The sequence below is a fragment of the Talpa occidentalis genome, unplaced genomic scaffold, assembly GCF_014898055.3.
Source record: "Talpa occidentalis isolate TD23 unplaced genomic scaffold, MPIMG_talOcc4v2.1 talOcc4.10, whole genome shotgun sequence".
NCBI lineage: Eukaryota > Metazoa > Chordata > Mammalia > Eulipotyphla > Talpidae > Talpa > Talpa occidentalis.
This window is the reverse complement of record NW_023600993.1, coordinates 5,919,122-5,936,459: the sequence shown is the minus strand read 5'-3', so window position 1 is coordinate 5,936,459 and position 17,338 is coordinate 5,919,122. Positions and strand designations below refer to the sequence as shown.

Here is a 17,338-nt window from a genome sequence, read left to right as displayed (position 1 = left end):
TACAAACACTCCCAAGGTTCTGCCCCTTCCCTGTCTGTCCCAGTTTTTTCAGTAGTGCCACCGTGGAGCCAAGGGAGAGACCTAAAGGTCATCTTCAATCTCTCTCAGTCACTAAACCACTCATTGCTAGAAGCTCAACCTTAAACAGTCGCAGGAATGAGAAGAAGGCTGCAGTTACTGAGTATCGACCAGGATGACCAGGACCAGGCCCTGCACCTGAATTTCATCCTCCCTAAAGCATTAAGAAGTGGCAGTTCCCAGGAAGGAGCTGAGGTTTGGAGAGGGTGATCAACTTAGTATTCAGGAGTGACGATTCAGGTCCCAAGGTTACTCCAGTGCTTCCCGCCCAGCGCCACTTCCCTCTTCTCCATCCTGCAGTCTCCTCTCGGCCCTGCTCCTGGACATTGTCTTCAGCTCATCTTCTCCTAAGGTGTCACCCTGCTGCCAGGACTGCACGGGGCTCCCTTGTTTAAACAAAACCTATGGCCTCCCTCCACAAGAGTGTAAATTCTCACCACCCCAGCTTGTCATTTTCCCGACCTTCTGCCTTGGCCAAGACCCCTAGGAAACCTCTTTCTTCTCCAAGAAAATCCCTCCCATCCCCTCTCATTAACGCCACAGCCAGGGGAGCAGTGCTCCCTTCTGCATGATGACAGATGGAAATCAAAGCACTCTCCACCATGCACGTGGCTGCTCTTTTGATCAGATCCTTTTAAAAATGTTTAAAACAACAGCAATAGTGACAGCAACTGTTCTTGCTGAATGTTTTGTCTGTGGCAAGCACTACACCAAACATTTTACATACTACACATGTTCCCCCTTATCCATGGGGATACATCCCAAGACCCCCAGTAGATGCCAGAAACCATGGATAGTACCCAACTCTATACATACTGTGCTTTTTCCCATACATCCAGACCTATGATAAAATTTAATCTATAAATTAGGCACAGAAAGAGATTGGCAATAACAAATAAGAACAATTACAACAATATACTGTAACTTAGATTATATGTGGCCTCTCACTCTCAAAATATCTCATTGTATACAATATTTTCAGCTCACAGTCAATAGAGGTAACTGAAACTCTGGGAAATGAAGCCAGGATAAAAGGGGACTACTCTATTCTTAATTCTTATAACAACGCCGACTTCACAGATACAGCTAGGATAAGGAAGGGTTGAGATTAGAACCCAGGCCTGTCGGCTTCAAAGCCCTGGCTCTGCTCTCCATGCACAGGGCATCTCAGAAGGAAACCCCACTAAGAAACTTGATATCGCCCATCAGCCCCACATGTGCAAAAAATAACCAGTCATTTTAAAAATCATTTACATACTAACCTCCTCGCCAACAGAGTCAAAAAAAAAAAAAAAAAGGGCCATGGCCAAAGCAACCATCCAGTGTTGCAGGGAATCAGCACAGTGGCCGGCAGTGGTCCACATGGATCTCATGTGAGATCCTCTGTGTGACGGGTCAGCAGGCCCCACATGCTTCAGTCATTCATCCACCACTGGCCCTTGAAGGTCCACAGTAATTCAGCAACATTGTCATGACCTGCTGAGGTCATCGACATGGAATTTTACCAGTGCCAGAGACAAAAAATAAAGCTCTATTCCCCACGGCACTTCAGCAGCTGGGAAAAGTAAATCAGGACCAACACTTACAAGATAACAGGCAGGCATGCTAAGGAGGTAATTTGTATGAGGGGCACATCTTTCAAACACTTTCTGACTTAGTTGGTCTCTGAGAAATTTCAAACAGAGCCCAGGAGCCTATTTCACAAGAGGACACAGTTGGTGACCAAGTGTAACACTGGCCTGATGGGCTGAGACAATGGAGGTGTTAGAATACAGCAGCAGCATGTGGTTAGGAAGTCACTGGAAACACTTAAATTGGCCACTCGGGTAAAATGGATCACTCTGTCATATCACCAATCTTCCTTAAGCTAAAGAGGAAGTTCTGAGAAGGGAGGTTCAGAGGGAAACTCTGGACTGAGTGGGCAGTGTTAGCCACATTATTTATGTGCAACTAACCTATATCTAATCATTGTCTGCTTCTGGAAAAGTGAGGCCTGGACAATGCAGGTGAGACTTGTGACCTCTTTAGGTTAGAAAGCTAAAAGATTATCTCTAGGCCTCAATATAAGCATGACTCAGTTTTGTTCCAAACTATTTCTATCATATTCAGAATGTGAAAGCCGGGAGTTACACTAGATGGGACTGTGTCACTTCTAAGGAAAGATGGGAAGGAAGGCTTTGAAGCAATGAACAAAAATCCTGACAGTAACCAAACATCCAGGCAAGATGGAAACAGCAGGTGGGTGGCTAAGCAGCAGGAACCTTCTGGAGCTGTCTGCCACCCAAATGTGGTGCAAATTTCAGACTCATGAAAACCAAGTCATGCTCAGCCACTCAATCAGGAGCTCATAAATCACTGCTGGATGAGTACTTTTCAAAAGTTTCTGTGGGAATGGCCCTAAACCTTGTGTGAGTACTGTTTTTGAAAGTCACGTCTCCACAGGAAATGTGTGACAGCAGCTGCTTCCTAAGAAAGCCACAATGGGGCGAGGAGACAGCGGTGCGAAGAGACTAATTTTCACTGGCTGACCTTTTACGCCTTTCGAATTTTGTGTATGTAGAATCACAACACAGAAATAAGTCAAATAATTAAAAAGCCCTAACCCGATGGCAAGAGGATGGAGAGCAAGAGATGAGGACTACCAGCCCAAGAGCTGTGCTTCCAAGAAATAACATCTGGGAGAGCCCTGAAGCCTATCTTGTCATCTCTCGTCAGCACGCAGTTCAGTGCCTAGAATACATTAGGAGCTTAGCAAATGTTGACATGAAATAATAGCGCTCTTCCTTCAAAAAGGGCCAGTGGCTGGATACAATGGTTAAGACAAATTTCAACAGAGCTTAAAATTTACTAATAGCATGAATAGTCCAAATAGGACATAGATGGCCCAAAGAGATCATGAATTTTCCATTAGTGGAAGTGTTCAAGCATATTTCAGATGATCATTTGCCAAGTAATACTGCACAAAGGATTACTGTATCAGGCAGTCAGACAAGATGGGGGGTTGGCAAGCTTTTTCTGAAAAGGGCCAAACGGTAAATATTTTAGGCACTGCAGGCCAAAACAATTTCTGTCATATTTTCGTCATCTTTTTTACAACTCTTGGAAAATGTAAAAGACATTCTTAGCTCACGGGCTGCATGATAAAAGGCGTGGGAGGACATAACCCACATGATGCAGTGCTGACCCGGGCTGGAGGGTCTTCCGCCCTGTTATTTCTTGATTCTTTGAAGATGCCAATGTGAAGGTGTCTTTAGTTTTTAGGGACACTGACATTTTGGGGCAGGATCTTCTTAGAAAGTAGTAGAAGGCTGCTGAGGAGGAAGCCGAGGGCCAGACCAAGTTCCAAGGCCGCACTGGCTGATCTGTGGTAAGAGCCTTGTAATGCTGCAAAAGCACTTTTATGAGCAGGACAGCTCCCACACACCGCAGCGTCATTAGGCCAGACTAAGCTCATTTGGTATTTATTGGGGCGCCTAACTTGTGGGCAGCTCTCCACATCCTAGACAGGCATGTGGCCACGGCGCTGGCGGTTCCCTTCACACTCCCTCCTGACAAGCTCCCTAACATGGCCTCTCCACTCCTCTCAGTCACCCTGCCCCTCCACCCTTTGACTTGAGGTGGAAGAAACTGAGCTGTGTGGTGCTCAGACCCCTGAACCCCAACCTTCCCCCCTTTTCAAAATCAGTTCAGAGGTAACCTGCCCTGGAAACCTTCCCAGAGAGGCCGCTCGCCCTGCACTCCTGCAGATATATGTATTTCCTGTCCTCTAAGACCCTAGCGCTAAAAAAAACAATAATAGGTTGGAGACCCGACCATGTGTGCTTGATGATTTCCTGCCCCGTCTCCAAAGCCCTCCTCCTGCCCCACCAGCTCAGCAGGCGCTTCTGTGTCCTGGCTCCTCTGTGTCCTGGCTCCTCTATTAGCCGTGTTGGATTCTGCTTCTCTGCCTGCATCTATCTGACTATAATTCCACCCATTCAGCTCCTGGCTCATATTCCTCTTGACATACCCTAGTCCCTTGCAGAGTGGCTCTCAAATGTTACTAAGAAGAATTCTAGAAACGTTTTATGGGTATCTTTCCCAAGAGAAGCAAGGTAAAGAAATAGCTCAAGCTTTTGGGGCTGGGAGGATAAACTCCAGGAGGCTTATTACCAAGGGCTTTGGAGATGGGGCAGGAAATCAAGAACACCCGGTCGGGTCCCTAGCTTATTACTGGTTTTTTAGCACAAAGGTCTTAGAGGACAGGAAATACATATACACGAAATTTTACTCAACCAAATTCAAAAGCAGTAAGGAATAAATGGCGAATAAATCTTTCTCCCTAAAAGTACTCTCTGGTTATATAAGTTAAAAGCCTGCTCTTAGAGTCTCCGAGTCTCTCTCCACAAAAATAGAATTATCAATTATGACGGACAAAAGGGGCCTTGCAGTGGCAGACGCTGGCAGATGTCATCTTTGTGAAGGCATCTGAGGCAGCACCAGCAGTGATGGGGCAGAGGCCGAGCGCTCTCTGACAGATCGCAGGGAGGAGGCTACAGCGTCTGCGGTGCTCATAGGGAAGAAACAGCAAACAAACCCAAACTGGCAGTCTTCCCACAGAATGACTGGGACTTCCAAAGTGTCAAGTCTTGAAAGTCAAGGGAGGACTCAAAAATGTTCCAGATTGAAAGAGACTAGAAAGGCAAGACTGGGGCAATGTGTGATCCAGGGGTGACACTCTCCCACAAAGGCTGTTACTGACACAAAATCTGCACGCTGCCTCTGGGGATAGTATATGGGAAGTCTCTGTCTTATTCTTGTAAGGGTTCTGGAAGCCTGAAGCCATTCCAAGTGTGAAGATGATTTTAGTGTCTGCACCCGCTCAGCCTATGCTAAATTCACAGGCAAACCCACGAACACACAGAAGTTGAAAAAGCAAGCGCAGGGCGGGTAGGGCTGGGAAATCACCAGGCAGGGGCATGTGGGAGTCTTCAGGGGAGCTGGAAATTCTCGCTGTACTGGGCAGTGGTTACAGGCATGTAAACTATCTGTATGTATGTCCAGTTTGAGCCCTGCACTGTACATGTTACCCCCGAATACAAAAGACAAGAAACCCTACGTGCAAGTGCTATCAATCCTACAAAGAACCCTCCTGCATTCCTCCAACAGTTAACAGATGACCTACTTAAATCAAGCTTTGGTGGAAAGAAATCCATTGCTTGAAATAAGCTGAAATGAAATAACATTTCCACACACGTTTCTGGCATTTTGTTAAAGATGCTGAAGATGGAAGCATTTGGCTTTGCTGCTCACAAAATTAATTGGAGCAGAAGTGCTTCCTGCAGCGGTCTGCCCTGGCGCAGGCCCTCCGCCGGGGAGCACAGGGACTGGGCAGCACATGGTAAGCCAGGGCAAGATTTTTGGAGGTGAAGAAGTAAACTCGGTAAAAAATAAGCCACCATCAAAGAGAGAAAAAACAAACAAGCCTGTCTCTAGGGAAACTAGACCCTGGGAAGGAGGGCAGAAAGACTTAACAATTACTTAACAGCCCTTGGCTGATGTGTCCCTGGCTGGTGCTCTGTTTGGGGGGCTGCAGAGAAGTTCGACTGCTCACCGAGTGAGCCAGGAGCCCCACCTTCAGTTACACCAACCGGAGTCTGAGCCTGAGTTCCAGCTCCCCCTCTCCCTGGCTGAGTAGCCTTGGGCAGGTCACTTCTCCCCCTGCATCCCAGTTCCTCTTCTATAATACAAGAGTAATTATACCCAGCACAGGAGGCGGCTGAGAGGGTCAAGCTGGTCAAGCTGAGAGGGTCAAGCTCAGCTCTCCCTGAGCCTGGCCACAGGCAATAGTCAATCGTCATCCTACCCCTCACCTCCCCCCTTTAGCCAACAGTGCCCTTCCAGAGGGGCTGCCCTCCCCAAGCACACAAGGAAACCTGCTCTGCTTCCATTACGCCCCATTTAAGCTCCCTCTCCCTGAGTGCAGAGCTGCCTCCAGCAGAGGTTTAATGACAACGAAACAGATGGTCTCCTGAACATACAGGTTGGGGGGAGTCCAGAGAACAAGTTCGCAGGGGCTAGAAGCACTCTGTCCAATTTCTCGAGGCCATGCAGGGCCATTTACTTAGCAGAAGGGCCAGAATAACAGCAATTTGGCCCTGAAGTATCGTCTTGGGGCCAAAATGGAGCAGAGAGCAGGCTGAACCCTCATTTTCTCAGCTGCAGGACCACGAGCTCAGGCAGTCATACCTACGTCCTGCTGACAACAGAACATGTTCTCAGCCACTGGTGGGGGAGGAGGTGGAGATGGCCAGGGTGGGGAGAAGCCCCCTTGGCATACGGAGCCAAAGCATGTCTTGGGGAGCATGACCCTTCTGCTACTTCATGAGTTTGGGGATAATCTGCAAGGGCACTAGAGGGGGTATAAAGTCTTCCCTTCCAAAAGGAGGGGAGGAGTTCTAAACTTAGAAGAAAGATGAAGCTTCGCTGGGAGCTGACAACTCGGGGCTCCTGAAGGGGAGCCAGCTGGGTACAGAAGCCTCCCTTCCCTTTAGAAGCTGCATTTGCATCAAGATGTCCCTGAGCCAAATGGATGTCTCCACAAGACACCAAGTCACCCGAGGAGGCGTCTTCTGGTGGCTGTGCAGTCTAGTGACTTCCGTGGTCTCAGCTGATCACATGAGTAGCTGGGACGATTTCACTTAGCTCTGTACCTGCACATTTCAGAACCCAGTACCCTCTGTACCAGTAATGCCCTCTGGTCATCGTCACAAAATAAAATAGCTCCACACATTTCCAAGTGTCTCCTGGGAGTGGCAGAGGGGAGGGGTTGGCACTGCCACCGTAAGCCAGTACCACCCAGTGAGGAAGGTGACAGTGGGGAGTGGGGATACTTGGGATAAAGGGAGGAAGACGACTCAGCTCCAAGTCGCCAATTGCAGAAACATCCATGATCTCTGAACATGCCTAGAATGTTCTTGTCCACCCACATGCCCACCAACTAGTTATTTTTTTCCCCTTCAAATCTCAGTTCAGCTATCACCGCTTAGGGAAGTCTTCCCTGACTTGCTCACCTTAGGTCGATTCTTCCATATCAGACCCCCAAAGGGCACCATGAACCTCCCCTGCATAGCACATCTGTAGCCCTTTTTCATATATTTGTGTACATCAGTCTTCCTGACTAGAAGAAAAGCTCTCTGAGAAAGGACTGGTTCATTTTTCCATTTCCTCCATTCATCATCCTTTTCCCAGCATGTGATTCAGTCCCAGCACCATAGAGGTGCCCAACAAGCACTTGCTGATGACTGAATCTATGAACAAACGAAACGACACAGTGTGTCTGAGAAACACAGTGCCATAGGGCCAGACTAAAGGCACACGTGGCGGGGTTGTTGGAAACGACGCCAGAGAAATAGGCAAAAGCCAAATCGTGAAAGGCGTCCTATAAAAGCCCCGGATTCATATTTCAGTCAAGATGTGCACTTTAGAGCGTGCACTCCTGCAGTGAGGGGCAGGCTGTGCGGCAGGGCACCTGGAGCAGAGGCTGCACAGGAGCTGAAGCCAGGAGGGCTGCACTGAGGCAGTGAGTGGGGGTGGGCTGGAGAGAATGGGCCAGGAAGCAGAACCTGTGGAGCACTGATGAATGCCCTGGGCTGGGCTGGAGAAGAAGGGATGTGAGAAGAGAAAGGCCCAGATGACCACCAGGGTTCTGTTCTGACTGGCTACGTGGAAGAAGAGGAATGTGTGAGATTAAGGAATCGCCGGTTTGGAGGGAAGATGATGAGTTGAGTTTTGGACTTGCTGAGTTTGAGAGTTGGTGCGAGGGAGAGATCTGGGCTCCAGATGCAGCCACAAATGGAAGTTGAGGTTGTGGGTGAGAAGAGCAGAGCAGAAGGCAGAGCCTTTGAGAAAACTAGCATTTGTGGGGCAAAGGAGGTGTTAAAAACAAACCAGGGGGCCTCCCCGGTGGCGCAGCGGTTGAGCGCTGGGTTGCGAAGCTGCCCGCAGCCTCTGCAGCGCCGGTTCGATTCCCGGCTGCTCCCCGGCCACCAGAGGAGGGTCCCACATGGCGCGCAGACCTCTCCTGCCGCCCGCTGCTCCCCTCAGCAGTGCACTTCGGTCCTTCTGCCTGCTCTGCTCCCTGCTCTGGCTCTGGTGAATTCTCTCACCCTCCCGCGCTTCTGACTGTACCCAGTGCATGTATAAACGAAACAAACGAACAAATAAATAAATAAATAAAAACATGCCTCTATAAAAAAAAAAAAACAAAACAAAAAAAAAAAAAACAAACCAGGCCCAAAATGGAGTCATTTATCCTAAGTCCCACGTCACCAACCCGAGACTTACTAGTTTTAGTTCTCCCAGACATGGAAGAATGCCCTGGTTAGTATGAGTGAGGTCATCTGCCTGACAGTTCTGCCATCCCCTCAAAGGAAAACACCTTCTGGTCTGTCCCCTCTGTTTATAAGAGTCTCTCACGTTGCATAGCTCCTGGGAGCTCCGTCCTACCTGCAAGATGGGTTGCTGGTTGATTTGAATTGACTTTTGCTTAGATAAACTTAAAATTGTTACTATACCCCAGTTTATCTTTTGGCAAAGGGAAAGAGTCCACAGTAGAAACTAAGGGGGAAATAGCCAGAGACACTGCACAGCAGGAGCAGTTTTCGTAAGGAAAGGGATACTAGGGACGCCAGATGCACTGCAGATTCGAAAGACAAGGAGAGTGCTCAGGAGTTCTGGCAAGTGGTCTAGGTCTGATGACTTTGGGGAGAGCAGTTTTGGAAGGGGGTGGGGCAGAAGCAGATTTCCGAAGCAAATGATGACTTCAGGAAGTAGACATGTGGCTGGAAAGAGGGGCAATGGCAGAGGTTAGGGGGAGGGGGCTTTGTTTTTTCAAAATGGGGATAAATGCAAGGTATTTAAATGAGAAGGGGGTTAGCCAGGAAAGAAACAGAATAAATGGAATCAAGTCCTGAGGAAAAGGAGGCAAGATGGGCTCTCCAGCACCCTTGAAAAGGAATCAGCCTTGGGCAACCATCTCTTTCAGAATTAGGGTGAAAGGCAAAGAGCTGCGGTCAGCTGGTTATTAGTTTGAAAATGACAGAAGAGAAAGGTGAGGCACCTAAAAGGATGGCTGCAACCCAGGGACGTCATAGCTAGGGTTAAGAGACTGAGTGGAGGGGTGAAAAAGTGAAAGACAAGGAAGGGGTGGCAGGAGAGCGCCCAAGAGGCCTGGGGAGCAGGAGGGCCGACGCCTGTTTGGAGCAGTGGCAGTGGCAGTGAGTCAGGGTGGGACTCACTTAGGGCAAGAAAAGGACAGCCCTGGGCCTCCCCGGTGGCGCAGCGGTTGAGCGCTGGGTTGCGGAGTTGCCCGCAGCCTCTGCAGCACCGGTTTGATCCCCGGCTGCTCCCCGGACACCGGAGGAGGGTCCCACATGGCGCACAGACCTCTCCTGCCGCCCGCTGCTCCCCTCAGCAGTGTACTTCGGTCCTTCTGCCTGCTCTGCTCCCCGCTCTGGCTCTGGTGAGTTCTCTCGCCCTCCTCCGCTTCTGACTCTACCCAGTGCTTGTATGTATGTATAAATAAATAAATAAATAAATAAATAAATAAATAAAATAAATCTTAAAAAAAAAAAAAAAAAGAAAAGGACAGTCCTGCTCTGTAAGGCCGGATTCCTAGAGAAAAGAGGACCACCGCGCCACACACTCAAAGAGACCCTCAACGAGAAACAAGTTCAGACCAGGGTCACCCAAATGAGGAAACTGAAGTGATGGTCCCAGGGCTGGGCTGAAATGTCTCTACCCGGTAACAAAGCAGAACCTACTTACTCTCCCTTGAATGCACAATGGGGCCTTACTTACAAGGGCAAGGGGGAGGACCGGGAAGCAGAAAGGAGGAAGGCCGTCCTGCGCTTCACTTTCGGGGTGAAACTGTCCAGGCCATCTGGGATTTCAAAGAAACCTCAGGGGTCAGGATGACCAATCCAGGACCACCAAAGAACTCTACTGCGCACAGAGGATTCATTTCCTCCTCTCCACCCCGCCGCCACCCCTTTTCTAGATTCCTGCCCCCCCCCCCAACCTCACTGCAGGGTCATCCAGTCAGTCACCAGTCCAGCAAATCCCTCATCCTTCCTCTCTCCAGTCTACCCACCCTTCTCCCTCCCCACAGCCAGGCCTCCCTCCTTGGGCACCAGTGCCCTGACTGGTCTCCCTGCTGGCGCTGCCTTGTCTAGTATAAATTACACCACAGTGCTGCCTGGGTAATATAAAAGATGAGGGCATGCCACACCCCTGTGTAAAATTGGTCAGTGCCCCACACTTCAGAATAAAGCTCAAGCTTCTTAACATGGCAATGTTAATTGCTACAGCTTGTTTACTGGCTGCCACCACCAAGGGGGGAACATGTATCATCTCATTCCACTCTCATTGCCACCTGGGAGTTAGGGTTATATTTCCTCTTACTATAGATGAGGAAATTGCAGCTTCGAAAGGAAACGACTTGCCCAAGATCACAAACTTAGTTCACTGGCAAGGCCAGTGTTGGCACACAGGACTCTTAGATTCCAAAGCCTGTGCTACTAATGTGCTGTTGCCCACAAGGCCCTTCACAGCCTGCCTCCTGCTTAACTTTCACCTCTTACCGTACAACTTTACGCACCAACTCAGGTGAACTGCTTGCAGGTTGTGCGTTCTCACCTACGGCCCTTTGCTCATGCCACTCTCAGTGTCGGCAATATCACCCATCTGTCACCCATCGGCACCTCCTCCTGCTCATCACTTACAACTTGGACAAAGCGACAGCCCCTCACAGTAGTCTCCTCTGATGGCTCAGCCTGACGTACAAGCACACTAGGTCCTTCTCTAGCAAATCGATGAAAGCTTCATACCACCATGCTGTTGTCTACCTCCTTGACTTAAGAGTCAATTCCTTAAGGATGGGGAGGGGTGGCTTACAAACGTTTGTATTTCCAGCTTGCAAAATAGTGTCAATGACACAGCAGAAGCTCAATAAATATTCACGCTTATTCTCTACTTAGAAAAGCTAGCTGGGAAGAGAAAAGGGAACTTGTGGTTGAATGAGAGACTTGTACTCAGCTCCATGAAGGATTTCAAATCATACCACCAGGGGACAGGAGGAGTTGGTCAAGAAAATGGAGGAAGAGGTGTGCCAGGGAGGAGGAAAAACAAGCTGTAAGCAGCTTAACAAGAGAGAAGCAGAGCTGAGAGCTGGAGGAAACATTCAGCAAGATGAGCCTCACAAGTCCAGCCTTTTCTCCATTCAGGTGTTAGTAGCTCAAACATCACATCCTCAGAGAAGTCAGCCCTGAGGAGCGAGCCTTTAAAATACCTCCCTGGGCCTCGCCCATGGCGCAGTGGTTGAGCGCTTGGCTGCGAAGCTGCCCGAAGCCTCTGCAGTGCCGGTTTGATCCCCGGCCGCTGCGAGGGTCCCACATGGCGCGCAGACCTCTCCTGCCGCCTGCTGCTCCCCTCTCTGGCTCTAGTGGATTCTCTCACCCTCCTGTGCTTCTGACTGTATCCAGTGCTTGTATAAATAAATCTTTAAAAAAACAAAAACTAAAACCTTCTCCTGGTGACTCAGGCAGTTGAGCGCGCTGTGAAGCTTTCCACAGCCTCTGCAGCACCAGTTTGATCCCGGATGGCCCGCAAGGGTCCCACATGGCACCGCAGACCTCTCCTGTCTCGCCCGCTGCTCCCCTCAGCAGTGTACTTTGGTCTGTCTGCCTGTTCTGTTCCCTGCTCTGTCTCTGGTGAAATCTCTCACCCTCCCACGCATCTGGCCTGTTCCCGGGTTCTTGTATCAATCAATAAATAAATCTTAAAAATAAAAAATATAAAATACCTCCCTCTGCTTCCTCCCCACAACCCCAATTACTCTTTAGTCCATTATCTTCTTTTTTCAGTAGTATCTGTCCATCAGGGTCTGAAACACCTACCACCTATTAAAAATGTTGTTTATTGACCATCACCTCAAGACAAGATTCTTAGTCACTGCGGCGATAACTATGGGCAAAAGTGTTTAGCACTGAAAAGAAAAAGTAAGAAGACAACAAACTAGCAGCTTTCACAGATGTGTGGGCAATTAAGTGGAAGGGGGATTCCCAGGACCTCAAAGAGCTGAATTACTGGGTAACCCTGAGTCAGGCCTGCGAGAAGAGCAAACAGGAATAATCAGAAATAGTCAACTTTCTGTGGTTTGAGAAATGTAACCAGCGAGCAGGGGTGTCAGAGAAGAACTCCAAGTACCAGAGGCAGAAGGGGGCCTGGGACCCAGAGGTTGTAAACTGTCAGCCACAGATATGCCTGCTGCCAGTTGCAGAGTTTAAAATTTTAAAAATTCGTTGGCAATGTTTTTTGTTGTTGTTGTTGTTAGTCGCCAGTGCGTTTGTGTGCGCGCAGGGGCACCCGAGAAGAATGCTGATTTCATTTCTCCAGTTATCACTCTCTTTCTGACAGAGACCTCTTCACACGCGTACCTTCCTGACAGATAAAGCATTAAAGTTTGCCAGCCCTGGACCAAACTGAGAACCTTCGTGTAGAAAAGCCCTTATTAGCAGGGGCTTGGTTACCCTCCCACTTCCACAAATGACGTTTTACGAACTCGCGTTGTACAGAGGAGGTAACCCAAGCTCAGAAGGCATCGCCGGGATGCGAACCCGGGCGTCCGAACTCCCGCGTGGCAACAGCGGCGACGCCGAGCGCTCCCGGCCAGAGGACAGCAGGGACCGGCCGGGGAACCGGCACTTTCCTGTCAGAAGACCCCGGGCTGGACCAGTCTGAGGGGACGTGGCTGGGCACGGAGCGCGAGAGCTCGCGTCAGGGACTCCCCGGAGGAGGCAGGCCCTCGCGGGCGCGGGCGCAGGAGCAGCCGGGGACCCACCGTGGCCCTCGCCCTCAACGCCGAGTTCGCCCCTTCCCGCCGGGGCGCCAGAACCCACCCCGCCGGAGCCCACCTCTCCCTCAGCGCGCGGCTCACTTACCGCCGCTCAATTTCCGGCAACCACAGCGGCGTACGAGGCGCGCGCCCCGATGACGCAACGTGGTGCCGCCCCCGGCCCCGCCCGCCGGAGAGCTTCGCGCATGCGCGCGAGGAGGCGCGGGCCAGCCCGGTAGAAGAGCCCCTAGCACCGGGCAGGGTGGGAGGAACTTGGGTGATGCGGGGGGCGGGGTACCGGAGGTGGGCGACGCCCCCTGAGGAGAGCCCTCTGTGGAGACGGTGCCCTACGATCGGGCAAGCGGCGTGGGATGCCCGGCAGGCTTTCCAAGACGTGCTCCAGGTTCTCTCTTCATCTCACGGGGTGACAGGAATTGTCATGTCCATGTGCAGAGGGTTAGCAGCCAGCACGTCACAGGGACCTTTAGGGAGGCAGGTGGAGTGGCAGGGACGAGCTTTTTAGTAGGTAAAAGCCAATGAAAATCGACAGTGACTGACACTAAACCAGGCATTATTCTCATAGCTCCCCGCTGCCAATGGGTAGTTATTCATTATAAATTATTTATTGAACGGTGTCGAGGACTGCACAGGTGTGTGTGGAAGACACAATAGCGAGTATAAACGTAGTCCCATCTATAAAGCTGTTCACAAAGTGGCCCGGACTGAATGGCCTGGACTCACAATAATGAGAGGGTAAAGGCTGTGATTTATGATAATCCGCCATGGCTTCCTGGGTCCACATCACTAATTGTCAGAAAAGTCCTGCAAGGTTGATGTTCTATCATTCCTACTTCACATGGGAAAGGCCAGAGGCTGAGAAATATTAAGTGGCTCACTGAAGAGTTTTGGGGCCAGAATTCTAATCAAAGCCTGTTGGATTCTGCCAAATAAGAAAACAAATGCAGATTTAGTAGGGAGATACTTGATTTGAAAGATGGGGGACATAGAGAGGGATTCTTACAATAGGGTCATGACTCTAACCGAAAGATCTGCAAGTTTCTTGAAAGTTAGGCAAAGAGAGTTTTTCTCTGGTAGGGAAAAGTGAACAGCCTAGAAAGAACCAGATGTGGGAAAAATAGGAAGAAAGGATGACTTGATTAGTAGATTAGAGAAAATTTTATCTTGAGTCCAGCATATTGTCAGGAGGGGCTCTCTGAGGGCTCCACCTTGGGTGTGACCCTGGGGAAATGACAGAACCTTAACTACTCTGGTTAGGAGTATTCAGTTCCAATTGATCAGTGGAAACGAATGTTTTGGTTTATCATTTAGAAGGCGAAGAAGCAGAATTCAGAAAGATGGTTCCTGGCCTTGCCACAGGTAACCAAGAGGCATCCATGAGACTGTTGTCATATGGGAATGGATTTTTCTTTGCAGTAAACTGTTTCCAGAGCACAGGCGTGGAGGGGATTTCTCAACCATCGCTGTTTTTCAGGAGCACAGGTATCATTGCCAGCTCTGTCCAATGTCCCAGACTCCTCGCCTGACACTGCCCCTGCAGACTGCACACTTAGGTCACACTGAACTAATTCTGGCGCTTCAAACACACTTTTCTCTAACCCTGTAATTCCCTTGCACTTCCTTTGCTTGTGTAACTTTCTCTGTCTTCAAAATCCAGCTGAGAGATGATCATGGCAGCTGGAACCGGCCACAAGACCCCTAGGGTGGTTGTGGAAAGCTGTCTGACCTGGGCAGCAGCAGCTGGAGCCCCCTTCACACCCTGGAACCTTCAGGGACTGTCAGGAATTTCAATTTCACTGCCTGCCGTGTACTAGTAAGCACAGCTCTTCCACAGCACACCTCAATTTTGCCTAAGGAGGTAAGAACTTTCTCCAAAATTGCTATACTGTTAATAAACAAAAGCAAAGAATATTCAGAGAGAATTATTGGATATTTTATGTAGGAAATGTATGATGTAATATCAGGAATGGAGGATTGTAAGCATTTTGTTCCTTGAGTTTAAAAAAAAAAAATCAGATGTAATAAGAAACTGATCCAGATACTGCAAAACTCAGAAATTGCATTCCTGGGCCTCCTCTGGTGGCGTAGCGGTTGAGCGCTGGGCTGCAAGGCTGCCCGCAGCCTCTGCAGCACCAGTTCGTTCCCCGGCCACCGGCGAGGGTCCCACAAAAAAAAAAAAAAAATTGCGTTCCCACCTGTATTGGAACATATTCATCAGCCATGACCTTGGAGTAAGCACATTTGGTAAAGGCAGCCTGGAATGATGGGAGACGTCAATCACTGGGAGATTGTTAGGCGTTTTAATCCAGGTCTTCCAGGCAACCCAAGAACTAGTAGCTTGGATGTTTCCATTCCTTTTGAATTTCCACTCACTCCTGCAGCCCCAGCTTGCCCCATTGTTATTTGAAGTTGTAAAGCAGAGCATGTACACTGTAAGGTCCAGAAACAAACATACCTCGGAATTAATGCTTCATGAAGTTCATCACACACAAAGGGAGGAACAAACGAGCCATCTACTTGAAACTTCAGTTTATTCACTTTTAGGAAGTGCTTTTATCATTAGCTTTCAGAAGTCAGAAAGCATTTGGTAAACTCAGCTTTGATTATAAACCTGCGCCACTGAAAATTTGCACTTGGAATATGAAACCACGTGTACATAGAATTCAATCAAGTCTAATTCAAGGTAATGCTCCCATTAGCATATCTGCAGTGTTGGGATGTCATTACTGTTGCACAAACACTAACATCACTCTTCTGAGCAGAAATTAAAACTAAAAATGTAAACCTTTTAATTATAACCGCTTCTGAAAGAACCTAGTTGAGATACTCACACAGCATGTATTATATTACTCGTGTCACATTTTAAATTCAGACTATTTATAACTTACTGTCATAGTGCCCTCCCCATGGATTAGGAGTAATCATCAGATATTTAAAATAAAAATGTTGACTTAAAATATACTGTTAATGAAGTTTCTCTGGTACTTTTCTCATTTTAAAATTGTTCTTAAGAGCAGTAGTAGATAATTCATTGCTACCATGAGGTTAGCGTCCAGGTAAACAGTGAATATTTTTTGGGGGAGTGAGTGGTCCAGAGTTTTAAGCTACATTATGAGCAGTGGGCAATCTTCTCCAGGTACTTTTCTTGCTCTCTCAAGAATGCTGATTGTGTCAAATTTTGTCTAGAACAGTAGGCAACAGATGAAGATAAACTGTTTGACAGGTCTCAAGCAATATTTATTGTGTCCTTACTTTCAACAAATATTTGAAACTATAGTTTCGTAAACAAATCTACGTAAAGATTGAAGTGATAACATACTAAATTTAGTTTTTATACAATTAAAAAATCACACACCCCCCAAATTTAGTTGAAACATGGGTGAATCTCAGACAAAATGCTGGTGGACAAAAGGAGTACCTATTATGTGATTCCACTTATGAAAGTTAGTTAGTAAAATGAATCTATAATATGTCAGGCCAGTGTTTGCAAAGGGGGTGTGCAGAAATCTCTGGGATGGTAGAAATTCTACTCTATCATGATTGAGATGGGGATGACATGGGTATATTTGTTTGCAAAATTCATCAAACTCTACATTTAAATGGGTGCATTTGAATGTGTACCTGTTGCGTGTAATAAACTTGATTTTAAAAACTGCAGTGGGGATGTCACCTGCTTCTTGGTGAAGGCATGACCCCCACCGCCTCTGGGCTTGACTCCAGCTACGAGGCTGGGGTGACGTTAGTTCTTTCAAGCTTGTTTCCCTGCTAGACTGTGAGATCCTTCTGATGAACACCCGTGGGCGTGTCTTGTCTGGTTCACAGTGATTCCTGCATCTCTGGGAACTGCCTTCTACTCGTGCCATTGACCCCCATTTCTCTTCAGCACTGACTGCAGCAGAGGGGAGACACCGCAATTCTTCGCATTATTTTTATTGAAGTAACATTGGTTTATAACATTACATAAATTTCAGGTGCACAGCAATAGACATCACGTGTGTTTCTACTACACAGGATGATTCTCTACCCAGAGCTTTGGACTCCTGAACTGATGCTCAGAGTGGGAACAGGACTGATTCACACAGGTCAATGGCAGTATTCTAGAGGGAATGTCCTCGAAATCTGGCTGTTAGGTTCTGTGACTGACTCGGCACAAGTCTTTCCCGTGGTGCTCGATGGCAGGTCATCCGAAGCAGTCCTGGATTCCACAAACCCCCAGGAGGCACTCACTCGTTTCCATTCTTCCAACCCTGAAGTAGCTCTGTTGTGTGGAAACCACGTCTTGTTCTCCACTCTGCTAATGCTTGATTCAAGGGCCAGGCTGTGAAGTGTTCAAAAACGTATTTGTTAAACTAATAGATGAGGTCTGGG

At 48.4% G+C, this 17,338-nt stretch overlaps 2 protein-coding genes and 1 pseudogene across 5 annotated transcripts in view; 1 reads left to right on the top strand and 2 right to left on the bottom strand.

Moving 5' to 3' along the window:
- The window catches only part of ATG7 (autophagy related 7), a 156,039-nt gene extending 142,947 nt beyond the window's left edge, over positions 1-13,092 (bottom strand). For all 4 annotated transcript variants that reach the window (XM_037522907.2, XM_054697754.1, XM_054697712.1 and 1 more), the window contains exon 1: positions 13,059-13,092. The gene's annotated coding sequence lies outside the window, so the exon portion shown is untranslated. The remainder of the gene's footprint in view (positions 1-13,058) is intronic.
- On the top strand, positions 12,727-15,561 carry LOC119237547 (coenzyme Q-binding protein COQ10 homolog B, mitochondrial-like; annotated as a pseudogene).
- A 338-nt stretch (positions 15,562-15,899) lies between these two features.
- Positions 15,900-17,338, bottom strand: part of HRH1 (histamine receptor H1) — a 127,437-nt gene continuing 125,998 nt past the window's right edge. Inside the window, exon 6 of the transcript XR_008552656.1 lies at positions 15,900-17,288. The gene's annotated coding sequence lies outside the window, so the exon portion shown is untranslated. The remainder of the gene's footprint in view (positions 17,289-17,338) is intronic.